Here is a 19,509-nt window from a genome sequence, read left to right on the forward strand (position 1 = left end):
CAGATCACTGGAGTGAAACATTCAGATCACTGGAGTGAAACACTCACATCACTGGGGTGAAACACATCACTGGAGTGAAACACTCACATCACTGGGGTGAAACACTCACATCACTGGAGTGAAACACTCACATCACTGGAGTGAAACACTCACATCACTGGAGTGAAACACTCACATCACTGGAGTGAAACATTCAGATCACTGGAGTGAAACACTCACATCACTGGGGTGAAACACTCACATCACTGGAGTGAAACATTCAGATCACTGGAGTGAAACACTCACATCACTGGAGTCACATCACTGGCAGGGAGAACCACAACGTTCTAATAATGTAAAGAAAAACCAACTGTTTGTTAATACAGACGGATGCCTGTTCAAATTTCATATCATCGTGTCCACAAATTCTTTTTTTGGCCAAAAGATTCGTTTTCTTTCTGGTCCAAGTGGCCAGTGGCTGGAGGAAACTGAACTTTGGAAACCAAACTTTAACTTCTCAGCTTGATCCCATCAGACGAACCAAACAGACTTAACAGTTTATTACCAGGTCTAGTTAAGTAGTTCCCAAGCTGGCCTTGGATTGCCTAGTAACACTGCTAATAGCTCCATCAATTACCACCCATGTTGCATCATCAGAATAATCACACACAAAAAAAAAACAGGAAGAAATGGAAACACAGAGAATGTCCTGCAGTTTGTTGGCGGTCTGTTGAACTGTGAAGATCAGGGTAGATTTGCTGAAACTGGATGCGGAGATTTTGGCTACGAATCCAAAACGAGGCTGCAGTAATCAGACGTGTTGCCATGCGACCATACAGGGCTGATTAGGAGTGTGCTCCTCAGTGTGTGTGTGTGTGTGTGTGTGTGTGTGTGTTAGTGTGTGTGTGGTGTGGTGTTTGTGTCTCGGTGGAAAAGGCCACCAGTGAAATGAAATTCACATAATCAGATTTCACTGAGATAGCGACTTCACGGCGCTGAAGAGAAGAGCCACATGATGACAGCATTAGCATTATTAGTAAGCCTAACCAGGCTATATGAAAAAAAACAAAACAATACCAATAAAAACGTAATGAAAGTGTCCGGCCTAAATAATGTCTTTACTCCTCTGCTTATCGTATTACATAACTGGAGATGGAACAATACAATACAGCATTATTACTGAATTAGCGTCTAACTAGCAGCCCAGCAATACGACAGCGCAACACAGCATATCTTATGACTGGCTTGCTAGCTTGTGGCTAGTATGTTAGCTTTAGGCTAAATACGGTCTTAGTTTTAGTTCCACCTCCGCATTTAACCCATCCGTGAGGTGAAACACCACATACACACTAGCGAATACACACACTAGGGGTGGGCAGCCCTATCCACGGCGCCCGGGGAGCAGTTGGGGGTTAGGTGTCTTGCTCAAGGACACCTCAGTCATGGACTGTCGGCGCTGGGGATCGAACCGGCAACCTTCCGGTCACAGGGCCAGTTCCCTAAAAGCTAATCCTTAGCTTTTTTAAATCACATAACTGGGGAGGTAACAACACATCCCACTGTATCGAACTGCATCACAGCGCTTATTTCGTTGTGACTAGCATGTTGAGGCTAAATGTCTTTGTTTTCCCTCAGGATTGTAACATTACACAACTAAGAATGTCATTTTTGAATTGTACAGCATCAAACTCACTGCGTAGCAATACTAAGATACAATAACAGCATAATGTGATGCAGCATTTCTTATTTTATTGTTGTATTATGTCTGGCACGTTAACGTGTAGCTTGTATGTTAGCTTGGGGCTAATATAACAACATCTTAATTTCTTAGCTTTTCATATTTCATACCTAAGGAGGTAAATATACCATATATTGTAGTGAATTGTACAACAGTGTATCATACTGTGATACCTTTATTTCAGTTACAATTCAAATATTCCTAAATCATTGTATTATTTTTGAATTGTTAATGAATTTTACAGCATAAAACTGTATAGTAAGGTTACCCCGTTAGTAAAACTTGTCTGGCTCACTTGTGGGCCATATCCTTGGTTTGTTCTGGCCCAGTATACAGAAACAAGGAAAAATGGTATGAAGCTGTCTAAGATGCTGGCCCTGTTCTGGCCCGCATGCCTAACATCTACCCCGTAGTCGACCAACACTCACACAGGAAATCCAGAATCGTGTCTTTTGTCTTTGGTTCTCAGGTTTTTTATATGATATAACTGTGGATGTATCAAGACAACGTATCGTATTGTACCATATCGATCATATCATAGCGATCGTATGTTGTTCCTGGAGTGTTTGCTTGGGGCTAGCATTATCTTGTGATGTAGCACTACACAAGAGCACTTTGAGGCACAGCTTTACTTTTAAATACTGCACAATTCCAATGTTGACTGTTCCAATAAACTGAAAATGGAAACGTTTAAGATTTTAACATTAGGCATGTTTGCAAACACAGTTTTCATTGAAAAATACTGAAAGATGTCACGCAGAGACGCCACAGTGGATCAAGTTTTGAATTCTGTGAGCTGTTACACCTTTACACATAACACATTACATGGCATAAATATGCAAAAATGCTGTAAACATCACTACATCCTGCACTGTATTCCAGAGCTAGTCCTATAGCTTTGCCCAGTGCGCCACCTTGTGGCCTAGAAGGAGCATTGCAAATGTAAATCTGAGCTTATTTCTGTTTCTGGTTCCCCAAAGTACATAATTATCTATAATATATAGTATATAATCTATAATTATACATAACTAGCTTCATTTACTGAGCTCTATTTATTTAAGTGTGAATTTGATTTGCAGAGCCCTATAAATGATATTAGGCCTAACCATGAGCTAAGAAATACATTTTTTCCAAATGTTTTACCATTTTAGTCCAAATTCTGTGTGTAATAAACTGGATAGGGAAGCTTCTATTTAAAGGTTTATTCCTCATTTTTTTAAACATCTGCACAAGTCAATGGCTAAGATGTAAACAACGTCAATCAGAGTGCTTTGGTGTGAAATGTGCTGTACTCAGTCAAAACCGTTCACAGTGGTGATGATAGGAACCAAACATCCACATGAACTGGTTATGAATACACTGTCTGATATCTGAGATGTTGTTGTGAGGCAAAATAGTTCCAAAAGAAAACTTTTTCATTCATCATTATTACTTTCATTTATCACTATTTTATCATCATCATCATTCTGTATAAAACCCAGAAGACTGTAGATTCACTGGTGGTTCTGGATAGTAAATAAAATGTCTATATCTGTGTTTTAGTCATGGTGACGCCTGGTTTCTATCACCATCACTGTACAGAAATCTCTATAGAGTCTGTAGTGTCTCTACAATCAACCAGTTCACACTAAAATGATTGAATGATTTTTATAGCTATTCACCACCAAAACCAGCATATGTTGTGTTTTGGATGCTGGTATGCTCGTCAACCAGCATGACTGTGTTGGGTGACCAGTAGATGAGCATCAGGCCAGCATAAACCAGTTAAGACCAGCATGGAATTATTCATCTGGGAAAGTTGCAGTAAAGTTTAATGTTTTATGACAGGTGGAGCTGTTTTTTTCCATAAATCTTGACCTCCTAATGTAACATAACAAAAGCTGTGGGAGGAAAAAATTATATCATATTTACACTACACACTGCTGATTCGCTGACGTCCACTAGGTGGCGACTGTCTCACAGCGTATACCAGCGCAATCAACCTTTAGGATTTAAAAATGAACTGAATGAAAAGAAAAAGTGATAGGTTCATAAGATAGTTACTGTATAAACCTAGTTCTGTGGTCTATAACTAACAAGGTAATAGTTAAGACTGTTCACTGTGGTAGGCCTACTGTGGCCACTAATCCAAATTTCCGAGGTAATCTGGCCCTTCGGAAGGCAGCAATGAGCTGGATGTCGGACTAGAGTTAAAACCTTGGAGGTAAACTGTGCGTCTTAAGCTCATAGGAAAGTAATTCCAAGGGGGTTTTAATAAAAAGGCTTATTTTACTTTACAGCTGCAAAAAAGGCAAAACTCTTTCTCTCAGAGGAGTAAAGAAGATACAGATGAAGGGATGAGAGTGAGAAAGGAGACATGCTGGTCAGTGTGCGCAGGCAGTGTTACGGTCCTTTCAGCAAAGCTCTGGGCTTTTTACAGGTTAGCATCAGATTGACTGACAGGTTTATGGGCATTAAATGTACGACAGGCGTATGAACTGACTGACAGCAGTGCAGGTCAGTTACCCTGGTCAGACTGGGCAGGCGGGGGCTAGCCTGAGGTAGGAGCTGTCCGGTGGATTAGCCAGCGAGAGAGCAGGCCGCTAACGTAGATGGACATGAACCGCATTGCCTGCTGCGATTACACATCTAAAAACAAAAAACTTAGGCTGCACTGAAAGTTGGTTTTCCACATTAAACAATTCGGACTCTTTTAGATGTTATCAGTTGATATTATGTACGCAGCTGTTTTACAGTTCTTGCTGCAAAATAAGCTGCGGAAGCTAACATGCTAGCACTGATGCAACAGTGTGGACGCCATGTGCCACTGATCTGATAGCTGACGGTAGAACGTGCTTTCCTCACTTGTGAAACCTCCTGAGGCTGCAGTATTAGACTGCCTCCACATCGCTCAGACTACATTTGCTACTTGTGGAGAATAACCTGAAGTGTAGCGCTAGCAAACTCTCAGTGGATGAGCTAGTTACGATGTAAACGAATGTTCACAATTTTATCATTTTACACAGGGAGGCCAAGGTGGTGTTAGGAGTCTTGCCCAAGGACTCTTATTGGTATAGTGTAGGGCACTTGCCCTGGTGAGGATTGAAACCCAGTCTACAGTGTGAAAGGCAGGGGTGTTACCCACTACACTAACCAACCACTTGGTGTCAGAGTCATTCAGAGTGGTGCATGACTATCACACGCATATAGGCATTTTATTTACTAATCAAAACCACCAGTGGTCCTATACAAGCCTTCGCCTACACAAGTTTATATTTATGAAAAATTGATGTTGGTAAAATAGCGATCAATAAAAAAATGGAAAGGTTTGTGCTATTTTGCCTGAAATCTACCATGAATTGACTTCAAATTGACTACTATGAATTGACTTCAAAAAACCATGTCTCAGGTGTAACACAATGCAGCCGTACCCATATAACTTAGAGTTAAACCTCAGACGTCTGGTTCCTATCACCCACTGTTGTGAACAATGTTAAAGTTTCTCTAGAGAGGAGCGTTCCATATACAGACCACTCTGAATCACTTCGTTTCCATCTTAAACATTTAAATACAGAGGAGTTAAAATAATACATCACTCAAATCACGATGAGGTCACTTTGGGCCTGTTCACACCATGCATTATTATGTGTTTTCGGTAATTGGATCACGTTTGGATTTCACTTGACTGCTTGGAAAGCCGGGTCTAAACAGCCCCAGGCCACACTGTGAGCAGGTTACGATCAGATGACTTGAGCCACATCCGCAGGAGGTCAGAGACGAATCTGAAAGTGTCCAGGCCAAGCTTATCAACTCTGATAATAACAGGGAAAAGTATTTGTAGATGCTTTTTGTGGAGAAGAAAAGTCCCATTGGATCTTATCTGGTTAAACTGGGGACTCATTTTTAGTGAAAAGTGTGAACAAAATCCAGCCAAAGTTTATCCAGATACAATCCAGGCACAAAAAATGTTACTGCAAGGTCTAAACAGGTTCATTAACACAGAAACCAGTTAGCATTATGCAAGCAAGAGCATGCTAACTGGTTCTGTACTAGTATTCACTTGCTGTTAGTTCTGTCCACATCACTCAGTCCAACACCTGCTGGACAAATATGGTAACCCAAAGGTTTCCCACATAAAAACATTAGCATTACTAATGATATACAGAATAAGGCCCCAGCTAGCGGTTAGCCAAGATGATCATGCTAATGGCTCAGCCCTCTGGCCAGTGTAGCATGCTTGGGGCATTAAGCTATGATCACAGTGGCCAGCCTCCCTCTGGAGACACAGCAGTCTGCGACTCTTCTCCTTAGCGTAACCATTAGCTGGGCAGACACTACTGACCACCGCTATGGCAGGATCTCCTTTCACAAATCCAATTGTGAGCTTTTATCAAGTGGCGGCTATGCAGGTGAATAAAACCACTTGGAAACCCGCAGCCTGAGGCGGCGAACAGCGTTCTTATATCCTAATGAAGCTCACATGGCTCTCATCCGGAGACAAAGTGCCCTCTGATGTCACTCTCATGATTGCTTGATGATGCTATGATGTGATACAGACTTGTTAGTATGAGTAGCCGTCTGTGGAAAATATTGTAGTACGTTCTCTGTATCTTCAGTGGACCATTATATCAAGCAAACATCAGCATTATAATCCGAAATCTTGCCTGAATCTACATTTTTCTGACTGCTTAGCAGCTTCAGAGATGCTTGTATAGTGTGTTTTCATCTTCGAACCAGGCTAACAGGCTTATTCCGGGCTTGATTGCATTAACGTGTTTGGACAAGCTCCTTTGGCAAGGTTTCCTCAAGTGGCTGTCAATATGTGAAGGTGGGCCAAAACAGAAGTGAAGCGATCTGGTTTCAGGCACGTTCTTTGCTGTTCAGAAAACATCAAATACAGTTTGCTGTGAATACTCTGTGGAGGAAAGACTCCAGAGCCTTGAAAACATTCTTCCCTATTGTATTCTGTGCAGTTGCACACAGTTGCTACCTGGTAATTTAGGAAAGCAACAATGGAATCGCTGTGATGTGGAGAGTTAGCAATAAGAGCATGGACCATCTTAGCGATATAGACCATGGCGTGCCTATGCTGGTATTATAAAGGGCTTGTTTGTTAGCTACAACCACCATTTACAGCTTGGCCTCATCTGCCTTTTAAAGCTCAGTCTTAGGGTTACTCACATCTTAGAAAGAGAAAGAATAATAGAGAGAACTGTGGTTGTCACGATGGCCCCTCTCACTCCTCCAAGTGCTTTTGTTTACCTTTTAGTCCTGTCCTGTCATGTGCTTTTTGTTTTCTTGGAGTTCTTCCTGGTCCTGCCCCTTTGTTTCCAGACACTGCCCTTAATTACAACCACCTGTATTTGCCACCTGTGTCTTGTTGTCCCTCGTCATCCCTGTTGTATTTAAGCTCTGTGTTTTCTGTGTTAGGTTGCTGGTCTTTGTATTGTATTCTCATGCTGTTTGGTTTATGTTTGTAGTGTATGCTGTTGGCTCCCTGATCCTGGACTGTCTTATCCCTGAATATGGATTTGCACCCAATAAATCTTGGTAATCTCTGCATATGTGTCCGCCTCCTCATCGCTCCCCTACATTACAGTGGTAGCATTACTACTTGAGACAAGACGCATAAAAGCTATAAATAAGTATCAAGTGTCATCTACCAAGAAGAGCTTGCAAGAGTCTTTTTCAGGAGACCAGCTTTCAGTTTTTTATGAAATCTGCAGGGATGTTTTTCAAAGTTCTTAGTCTTAGATGTCCAGTTTGGGTGTTCTAGTGCAAATGTGCTTCATTTTCTGAATGTGCGTCTGTCATGGTGACACATGGCACAGCTTGGACACAAACCTAAATCCAATCCTTAGGACACCTGATGATGGACAGGTTTGACTTCCTGAACACGCTAATACATTATCCCTCAGGACGATGAGCACAGCATGGTTTTCCTGAGTGAGTGATCTAATGTGAGCGTGAAGCAGTTGACTGGATGCAACCTGAGGTCAAAAAGAGAAACAGAAAAAAATTCCAAAATATGCCTCTCATTACTTCAATCATGAACAAGGTGGCCACCAGCATCAGTTAACAGGAAAACTGTGTGAAGTTCCTGCTGAAAAGGGCTGGTTAAGCTGGTAGATCAGCTTAGCTGGTTGACCAGCATATGGGTATGTTTTCATTTGAGTTGGAAGGTTTAGCTGGTCTACCAGTATGACCCACCTTGACTGAGCATGATCAAGAATAAGGCCATCCATCCATCCATCCATCCATCATCTTCCGCTTCTCCGGGGTTCGGGTCGCGGGGGCAGCATCCTGAGCAATGAAGCCCAGACCTCCCTTTCCCCAGCCACTTCCACTAGCTCCCTGGGAGGGATTCCGAGGCGCTCCCAGGCCAGCTGGGCGATATAGTCACGCCAGCGTGTCCTGGGTCTTCCCCGGGGTCTCCTCCCTGGTGGACTTGCCTGTGACACCTCCCAAGGGAGGCGTCCAGGAGGCATCCTAACAAGATGCCCGAACCACCTCAACTGGCTCCTCTCGACGTGAAGAAGCAGCGGCTCTACTCCGAGTCCCTCCCGGATGACCGAACTTCTCACCCTATCTCTAAGGGAGAGTCCAGCCACCCTGCGGAGGAAACTCATTTCAGCCGCTTGTATTCGCGATCTCGTTCTTTCGGTCATTACCCAAAGCTCATGACCATAGGTGAGGGTGGGAACATAGATCGACCAGTAAATCGAGAGCCTTGCCTTATGGCTCAGCTCTTTCTTTACCACAACAGACCGGTAAAGAGCCCGCATCACTGCTGACCCAGCACCAATCCGCCTGTCAATCTCCCGCTCCCTTGTACCATCACTCGTGAACAAGACCCCGAGATACTTAAACTCCTCCACTTGAGGCAAGAGCTCATCCCCGACCCAGAGAGGGCTCTCCACCCTTTCCCGCGTGAGAAGCATGGCCTCGGATTTGGAGGTACTGATCCTCATCCCGGCTGCTTCACACTCGGCTGCAAACCGATCCAGTGAAAGCTGAAGTTCACGGCCTGATGTCCCCAATAGGACCACATCATCTGCAAACAGCAGCGATGTGACCCTGAGGTCACCAAACCGGACACCCTCCATCCCCTGACTGCGCCTAGAAATTCTATCCATAAAAATTATGAATAGAATCGGTGACAAAGGGCAGCCCTGACGGAGTCCAACTCTCACTGGGAAAAAGTCTGACTTACTGCCGGCCATGCGAACCAAGCTCCTGCTTTGTTTGTACAGGGCCTGAATGGCTCGTAGCAAAGAGCCATGTACCCCGTACTCCCGAAGCACCTCCCACAGAATACCCCGGGGAACACAGTCGAATGCCTTCTCCAAATCCACAAAGCACATGTGGACTGGTTGGGCAAACTCCCATGAACCCTCGAGAATCCTGGAGAGGGTGAAGAGTTGGTCCAGTGTTCCACAACCAGGGCGGAACCCGCACTGCTCCTCCTGAATCCGAGGTTCGACTATAAGCCGGACTCTCTTCTCCAGTACCCTTGCATAGACCTTACCAGGGAGGCTGAGGAGTGTGATTCCCCTGTAGTTGGAACACACCCTCCGGTCCCCCTTTTTAAAAAGAGGCACCACCACCCCAGTCTGCCAATCAAGTGGCACCACCCCCGATGTCCACGCAATGTTGAAAAGGCGTGTCAGCCAAGACAGCCCTACAACATCCAGAGCCTTGAGGAACTCGGGACGGATCTCATCCACCCCTGCAGCCCTGCCGCCAAGGAGCTTTTTAACTACCTTAACGACTTCGGCCTCAGTAATGGACAAGCCTATTCCCGTGTCCCCAGACTCTGCCTCCTCACTGGAGAACGTGTTGGTGGGATTGAGAAGGTCCTCAAAGTATTCCTTCCACCGCCCAATGACGTCTTCAGTCGAAGTCAGCAGCACACCATCTCCACTATATACAGTGCTAGTGGCACACTGCTTTCCCCTTCTGAGTCGCCTGACGGTTTGCCAGAATCTTTTCGGAGCCGACTTAAAGTCACTTTCCAAGGCCTCACCGAACTCTTCCCACACCCGGGTTTTTGCCTTGGCAACGACTGAAGCCGCAGATCGCTTGGCCTGTCGATACCTGCCAGCTGCCTCTGGTGTCCAAAAGGCCAACCATGTCCAGTAGGACTCCTTCTTCAGCTTGACGGCATCTCTCACCTGGGGTGTCCACCACCGGGTTCGAGGATTACCGCCCCGACAGGCACCAACTACCTTGCGACCACAGCTACAGTCAGCCGCTTCAACAATGGAGGAGCGGAACATGGCCCATTCTGAGTCAATGTCCCCCACCTCCCCCGATATCTGGTCAAAGTTCTGACGGAGGTGTGAGTTGAAGATCAATCTGAATAAGGCCTTGCTGGTATATTTTCATCCAGTCCAGCTGGATGTCCAGCTTATTAACCACCTTGACCATCAATGACCAGCTTAAACCACCTGAAACTATCTACTGCCAATTGCAGGATTTTTCATTGGGGATCTAGTTTCAGCCTTGCAGATCAAGCCCCAGTCTGGACATTGCCTGAGCTTGGACAGAAGAGACCCTGCTGAGTTCTTGGCCTTGCTAGAAAAAACAGCATAGACCAGCATAGAGGGTCACCAGTAAAGCCACCAGGTGTAGTGTTCTAGATGCTGGTGTTCGCCAGACCAGCATGGGATGCATACTGGTCTGTACTATTGTTTTCATCAGGTATCTAGCTAGTTAAAGTGCTGGTTTGGTTGCTTAAGTTACCATTGAACAGAAGTTTGTCAGCATGACTAAATTGTTTTAGCATTCCAACTGAGCAAGGCCTTATTCCACCCAACCTGAGGCTTTGTTCACCTGTCTGTGGAGGAAACACTGGAAAACTATGAATATTGATCATAAATTGCATTTCAAGAAAGAAAGTTGGCAGGTGCCTTTAGCAGGTCTTCACAGAAATTAATGATTAAGAGACCCTTATTAGTCCCACAGCAGGGAAATTTCACCTCTGCATTTAACCCATCCATGAAGTGAAACACCACATACACACTAGTGAACACACACACTAGGGGGCAGTGAGCACACTTACCCAGAGTGGTGGGCAGCCCTATCCGCAGCACCTGGGGAGCAGTTGTCTTGGGGTTAGGTGTCTTGCTCAAGGACACCTCAGTCATGTGCTGTCGGCTCTGGGGATTGAACTGGCGACCTTCCGGCCACGAGGCTGGTTCCCTGACCTCCAGCCCACGACTGCCCCCAATTCAAGCAACAGTCAACAGCTACACCCACGTTTTTCTTCATGGTTCATGCTGCATGAGGAGAAACCCAAAGATTTCACAGAGTAAATCAAATATTTCACCAAAAAAAAAGCCCCAGTATTAGTAACCCATTACAGAACCATGCTATCTGGGGCTTTACCTACAGTGTAAATAGCTGATCTAAGCACATAAGTGGGACACCACGAAGAGCAATAAGGTCATGTATCAAACCAACAGTGGATACAGGATATACTGAGCCTGTCTTATGGTACATGGCTTTTTTTTTTTGCTGTTTCTGTAATTGTGCTTGCATAACTAGGTTGTAATTCATCTGAGGTGTGAGGCACTCCAAACGTAAAGGTTGAGCCCTCTGACCTTTTGTGGCCTCTGCTGCACCTTTCAGTTACAAGCTGTGGAGAGTTCAGCAGCTAGCAGCTAATTCCCAGCTGCTTCCCGTAAGGCCTGTGGGGCTTTATGGGATTTTCTCCTGATGCCTTGAGTGTGGATGAAATGCAATGACATGGCAAACTGCCTTCATGGGGACTTCAGCCTCACTGAGCAGGTAATAAACTGCTCGCTGAAGAGCAGCAACCTTTCAGAGCTGGAACACGATTACTGATTTATTTATTTTAGATGAATGTAGGTCACAAAAGCTGAGCATCATTACCAGGAACCTGGTACCTTTTGTCTCCATTCTCAGCCTCTTCTTAAGATTCAACCAGGACCTTTACTGCAAGCTCCAGAAAGCTTTTCATATGAGCTTTTATGTGACATAGAAAAAGAAAAAGATGTGTTGTTTTAGTGTTTCTTCGGGTGAAGTATTATCCTGATCATTAATAGGATCTTGTAATACGTTGAATAAAATAATAAGATTTGCTGCCAAAGATGCCTTTCGTAGTGGTTTAATGTTCTTTTTGGTGTAATCTAAATAAAATAATGAAGTCTTGAATAAATGATCTGGCCTTTTAATACTCCTGTGTCCTTTCACATGGCACATTGTTCATTAGCGTGAAACGTGCTTTTCTTTTGTTGTTTGATGTTTTGTTTAAGTAATTTAATGAAGCTACACATAGATCTCTCTGAAATAAATGCGTGTTAGATATTGACTTTTTTAGGCTGACTAAAAAGTTGTCAACAGTAGCACTAATTCATGGTTTTGAAATGGTCAATACATTGGACATCATACATTGAAATGCTTGAGTGAAGGCTCAGATAACAGGGACATTCCCACACGTCCCAAGTTCAGTCTTCGAAGTTGGTTTTATATTTTCTGCTTCTCATGAACGCTGAGTCGTCGTCTCACAGCCAAAGGAAGGCTGTGGATGTTTTCAGATCTGAAGCAGCTTGATTTTCTCCTCTCTCTCAAAGATGGAAGCTTTAAGTACTGTTTATCTGATGGGGCCAGTTTTGGTGTCTGTCAGGTCTTCCAGGTGGTTGTTAGGGGAAACATTTTCTTTGTATCTTTTAATCATTGAGTTAAATCAACAGCTGTGCCACAGTTGAGAAAATAGGATGGTCCTATCAAATATTATAATATGCTCTGTGTCACTTGCAAAGCCTCAATACTATGCAAAAGTTTGGGCACTCCTGGTCAAATTCAAAATTTTGTTGATTTGTGTAAATAAAACACATCCTCTACAGAGGACACTCTTCTACTGTTTCTACACTTTCTTCTGTTTATTTGCTGTATTTAACATACTGGGGGGGGGTATATTTTTTTCCCTCAATATATTAAATTCAATAAATAATTGGTAACTGTATTAATTTAATTTAATTAATTTATTAATTTCTTTAACATGGAATTTGACAAATGGCACCAAAACTTCAGTATGCTTCAATAAATAAACAATAAATGTACTGCACATTTTAAACAAATGTGTCAATCGTCACCAAAAACAATATAGCAGTATATAGTTATGTATAACATATCTTTTACACTTTATTTACTTTATTCACATTTAGAGTATTTTCTGGTAGCTGTTTTGACAGAAAATGACTACAAATTTTTCAGTGATTTTTTTTTTGTCCAAAACATTAGCCAGGAGTGTTTGTTTAGGAAGAAGGGCAGCGAAATGAGATGCAGAGCACAATCCAGCTTCCCTTTAAAATGGATGAGCACATCACACGGACACACGTCCTCAGAACACAGCCTGAAATACATTACAGGTAAGATCTCATAAAGACAGAGAGAGAGAGAGAGATACAGTATTACCACTATACCAACACCCACCCACAGACATACAAAGGAAAAAATTGCCCATAAAAATGTGAATATGGGGAACGGACTGGGTTCCAGACCTCCCTCTAACTAACAGATCTCAGTTCAGTCACTTTTGAAATTCAACACATTATAACTTTGCAAACTTTGCATATTATACTTTATTTGGAAATTACATAACATACTGAATAGACTGAAATATTTACAAAGCATTTTAAAAATATATTATATTTATATATATTATATTATATATATATATATTTACCATATTATAATTATATTCTTATAAATATTTAAGCTTGAATTTTAAGTGTTCCTTTTAATATCTATTTAATTCATGTCAACAAAATTTTTGATTGCCACAAAATGAGGCATTCTTAATATTAACTTTACTATTCTTTGTCAAAAAATTTATTAGAATGCTATTATCAGGTTTAAATTTATTCTAACTTCATTCAGCATGTTGACTTTTACCATAAATTCATCCTAGATATTATTTTATTACAACTTCATTCTGAATGTTAATTTTACTAGAACTTCATTCTGGATGGTAATTTTATTAGAACTTCATTCTGGATGTTCAACAGCTTTCTCATTCATTTCTGAATCATCTACATCTGTTTATCATTCTAGAAACATAATCACTAGTTATGTGGATCCTGTGAAATGGAACAGGAACAAAATCATTTTGTACATTCATCTGCAGCTAAATAGATTTTGTAATTGAATTTGAAAACAATGAATCCAAACCTTTGTACAGTGCTGGCACTGGTTCTGAATTTCTAGAACTGACCCAACTCCAAGAACTACTCCAGGCATTTAGGGCTGTTTAGGCTGTTTAGCATGTAGAAGAGCTCCACTCTTGGATCCTGTAGGTAATGAATACTGAGGTCCCAATAATGGGTTGATTAGGTGGATCAGGTACATTAGGGCAGAAATAAGACCAGAGTTGAGAACCATTGACCTAGAGCTTCAACATGTGGGTGCGGATCACAACATCACTGCATGGCAGCAGCTGTCAGTTTCTTGTTCTGTGAAGTTCTGTGCTCGCCATTGTTTGATGGGAATAGACAGTCAGTTATGTAGTTCAGGGCATGTTGGAAGACTTCCTGTCAGAGTAATGTTCTTCTAGCTGTGTAAGTCAATTCATCCTGACAGCACCATCCATCTACCAAATATGAACCGTATGCCTCTGATAGCTCGGTCTACAGCTTCAGGACTCCACTGCACTTCAGCGTGAGTGGTCCTTTTGCACTGATCCAGGACCAGGTCTTCTTCAGCAGAACCTTCCGAGGAGACCCCGTAAGCTTGTCTTGGATGAATATTCTGGGACACCTTGCTGCTGGAGGGTTCCATTTCTGCCTCATTTGGTCCTTGCTCTTCCCCTTGACTTGCCGTTGTGTCGATGGACATGAGGAATTCAAATGTTTTGAAATGTTCCACATTGTGTCAGGACTGAAGGTAAATATGTCAGAATGCTTTAGCTGATGTGAGCCAGGCTGCCAAAAGGAGATTCCCAGTGTTGCTGTCGCAGGAAACACTCTGACATTCTCCAAAAGAACAGCAACTGAGGAGAGGCGAAGAACATCAGATTTGTTCTGATTTGACACAATTGTTACTATGCTGTAATATGAATTAACAATACACATAATCCATTGCCACATTCAACAGAGACCTGAGGATCCATACAACTCTACATGACTGTCCTGGCTTAGGTGTAATTCTGTAGACACCACTGCTGATCATGAAGTACTTTCATAATTTGGTGTTTCTCAAAGACCGAGTTAAAGTGGATGTACAGATGGACCCATGGGAGGACCAGAGCCCCTGCCCCCCTTTTGCCCTCAGACTGCACCATTACCCCTTGACTGCCAGGGGTCTTGAGGGGCTTCCCCCCATTGTTCTTGATTTCTCAGAGGCACATTTCAACAAATCCTCAACCTGGGAGTCGAGATTATGGGTTGACTTGGGTTCCATCACTCTTGACTATCCCCTCTAGTTCATTACTGACTTACCCTCAGTAACTCTAGCTTGACATGGAAGGCCTCATCAAACCCTAATTATGCTTCTTATATTTAATAATAAAGACATATAATATCAAGTTTTTTTCTCATTGTAAAAACCACACAGATTAATGTGAGATAGTGTGGACCTCTAAATGAAGACATAGTTCAGTGATGTTTAGTTGTCAGCACCAAACACTATGGCTTCTGCCATGTCTTGGTTATGGTGTGGTTATGTCAGTGTTTATGTAGAAAAAAACAAAACAAACAACACAGGAGTTCTGTTAGCTGATGAAAGTTAGACATTTTCTTAGCATGTTCTGCTTACGTTATGTTATCATACTCTGGTTGTTAAAAGACTAGACTGGAAGAATTTGGGACAGCGGAGTTTAGAGAGGGGCTACCCAACCCATCCAGCACTGAAGGTTTAACAACGAATTACCAGACCAGGTAAAGTGTAGATACCTGTTGGAAAGGGCAAGAAATTGGAGAAGAACCAAACAGTTATAGGTTGTTGAATGGTTTCTCTCTGCTTCCAAACACTGTGACTCCAACCCAAGGATTTGTACAATGAAGAAATTAGTCTGATCATCAGCCATTGCGCTCCAGATCAAGGCACTTAACCCCACTTTCCTCCGGAGAGACAGTCCCTTCAATTGGTAATCGGGAGCCACTCTGGGGGAACAGATTAGCCACGTGACGTAATGCTAATACAGCTAGAAAATACAGTTGCAGACAACGAGTCTATGGTGCTAGACTTCCGGCAGCGGCAGGATCAGGTCACTGATTGTAAATCCATACGCCAGGGTGTCCATCTTGTAGGCCTAACCTTATTTCCTGCACTCTCGAGCCCCTGACCTGTGTGATTACTGTAGTCTCTGAAGCCACTTAGGACTTCTTCAATCTGCCCGTGCTAAAAGCGGTGGATTTGATTTCGAAGTCGTTTTATTAAGTTTGCCTAACGAGGCCGGTTAGACCGCAGAGCATCTATTCTCGGCCTTCCAAATGTTATTACAGCAAAAGGGGGCTCAGGAACCAGAGGTGGAACAAGTCAAGTTTCTTAGAGTGCTGATCTCAGGACGGCTTCCGAAAGTCTCTCATATCATTAGGAGGATTGTAAATCAGCACTCTTCACTATGAATGGATCCACCACAAACTAAGATGGGCACCAGTATGGAATCCTTTTACGTGGGAATTCCACTGATTTTCCAGATTTCTGCCGATTGAAATGATTAAGATGTAAATAAAGTTATTTAGAGAGGTTCAATATAGCATGAGTCAGGATGGTTCACAGTGGTGGTGATGGAACTTAATGTCCGAAGAGTTTAATGTCTTTAAAGCTCGCTCACAGAATGAAATGATTACAAAACCATTACCTGATGCCTGAGACACTGTTTAGTTTTGAAAGATTTTAGCCTGCACCTATTTTGTTGAAGCTAGTCATGTTGTAGAGGTACACGCAGGGCACTATGAGGCAAAAAAAATTATCTCCAAAGATAACATTTTTTCCAATTTATGACCATTTTGCCACCATCAGCATTCCATATAAATCTCAGTAGGCACGTGTAGGTTCACTGGTGGTCTGGATAGTGACTATAATGCCTGTATCTGTGTTCTTCTGGTTCCTATCACCACCAGTGTAAAGAAATCAGAGCCTCTGCAGTGAACCATTTCACATCAAACCACTCCGAATGACTTTGGTTACACCTCAAACATCAAATTATGCAGAATTTTTGGAAATTGCGGAATCTCTTTAGTTCACATTGCAGTTACAGCAAGAGGTTTTCATTGCTGGCGATTGGGCTATTTACTGAATTGTAGTCACGTTCTTCCAAAAGCACTTTTGTAGATGTGAACAAATCACCTTGGTTGATTGGATTGACCATTTTCTGAAAATGTATTAGAATTGGTAGGATGCAATTATCCCAAACAATACTGTTTTTCCAAGTCTCATGGGAATTCCACCTGGATGCCCAAATAAATGAATTGTTGTACTTAAAATAAGATATATCCCATATTACTCCACTATTTTGAGTTAGGAGATCTTTGTGATGACTTCATGCATTCAAATGGGATCTTTGAGTTGACTGTATGTATGTATGTAATGAGTGTCATTAAAAATTGGAAGCATTTATAAAGTAAACAAGATTTTATTGGTTCCAGGCTCCACCTATTTGCATCATGGGCATAGTTTTTTACTTTGTTTTACTTATCATCTTTTTTTGTTGTCATTTCCAGACTATCTTCCCTTAGGTGGATGCTTATATGTTGGTTAACCTCTAATCCTATTTGTTGTCAGTTTTCTCTTGCTGAGTGTGGTTTTACTTTGACTGGACGCTACAGAGATCGCCTTAAAATGAGCTCTACTAAGATAAGCTGGACCAGTGTAAGTTAAATCAACACAAGTTGGCCTAAATCAAGTTCAACAAACTTCAACGAGTTAAGAGCCTATGTTGAAAGGCATTGATTTGTGTGGAAACTTATGAACTGAAAATATGCAGATATTCCATCCATCCATTTTCTAAGCCACTTCTCCGTCAGGGTCGCGGGGGGGTGCTGGAGCCTATCCCAGGAGTCTTTGGGCGGAAGGCAGGATACACCCTGGACAGGTCGCCAGTCCATCGCAGGGTAGACAGACAGACAGTCACTCACACCTAGGGGCAATTTGGCATGTCCAATTGGCCAGAGGAAACCGGAGAACACGGAGGAAACCCACACAGACACAGGGAGAACATGCAAACTCCACACAGAGAGGACCCTGATCACCCGGCCGGGGAATCGAACCCAGGCCCTCCTTGCTGTGAGGCGACAGCGCTACAGGGCCGCCGTATGCAAATAGTAAATACATGAATTGGGTTGTCTAGCAGAACTGTTAGAACTAGAACTGTTAGAACTAGAACTGTTTACATTGATCAAGAGAATTTCATTCCACTCAAAAAACTGCACTGAAATGCTTCCGTTTTCTCAACAACTGTACTTCGTCTTGAGGTAACAAAGCCAGTGTCTGACTCTGTACTTGACCCTATTTGTTTGAATGGAAATGTGTGGCTTAATTCAATTAAGTTCATAGAAAAATTCTTTTTTTTTTTGGATGTGTAAATGGTAGCAGAATACTGTAGCGCAAACATTTACTTGATACTTTACACAGAACTCAAATTTGCATCCATAACCTGAAAGCAATTTGTTTTTTTCTAAAATTTTAAAAGTGAATTCACCGTGTTACAGCTTGCTGTGTGATGGAGGGGTACATGGGTAATAGGCCGCAAAGAAAACGTATCATTTCAGACTTACTGTTTTAGCGTCATCAGCGTTACATACAAAAACTCAGAGGACCCGTGTGGGTTCTCTGGTGGTTCTGCATGGTAAATAAAATGGCTATATCTGTGTTGTAGTCATGACCCCTAGTTCCCATCACCACCACTGTAAAAAAATTTGACTCTCTACAATCAACCATCTCACACCAAACCATGCCATAGAAATCTGAGATATGGGCAAATATTCAGATATATCATAAAAGATCAGGCATATGTTTCAAAAATATTTGTTGTATACATGTATATATAAATGTAGTAGGGAATCATATTTTCATTCATAATAATAATAATAATAATGTTATTTCTATAGCACTTTTCACAAATTAAAATGCAGCTCAAAGTGCTTCACAATGCAAAGTAAAGACAATGCTATGTTTAATATTTCACTGCTGTCAGACAAAAATCTCCATTTTTGACATTCAATTTTTGCCATAATTTGAAAATACCAGTTGGCCTTTGTATTGTCTGTACATTTCGTGATGAATGGACTAAACAGACTGACCCAAAGCGACTTGGAAAAATGTCTGGCTCCATTGACTTCCATTAAAAGTAAAGCATGTTTTTTGCTTCTCCATTGCCATTTTGGAGATATCAGGTTTTATCAATATGTATGTTTTCTATCATATATTGTTAAATATAAGCCCCATATTTGAAAATAACCATTGAAATAAGTTGGTATATGTCACATGTGACTAATGTAAGTTAGGGAACATCAAGGGAATCTTTTATGATCTGCTGCATGGGCCAGTGTTTACATCTCAACGAGACTTTTTTGTAAACAATAAGTGGAAATGTACTTTAAATACGTGTACTAAGGGTTACTAAGGCAAAAGTTATGGAGAACCGAAAATAATGGAAAAGCAGTAACAAAAATGCACGTGGGACGAACGACGATGCCCTTATCACTCCGCTTTGGTGGTCGCTCCCTCGCATCAGGTGGGTGGGATTGGGGGTTGGGTTGGTGGGTTTGTCGGGGGGGTCTCGGTCGTCCAATCCTGAGAGTTTCACCTCACCTCGCTGCTTCCACACCGCAGCATGCCGCCCGTGA

Source organism: Pygocentrus nattereri, chromosome 20 (genome assembly GCF_015220715.1).
Source record: "Pygocentrus nattereri isolate fPygNat1 chromosome 20, fPygNat1.pri, whole genome shotgun sequence".
In the NCBI taxonomy this organism is placed as follows: Eukaryota; Metazoa; Chordata; class Actinopteri; order Characiformes; family Serrasalmidae; genus Pygocentrus; species Pygocentrus nattereri.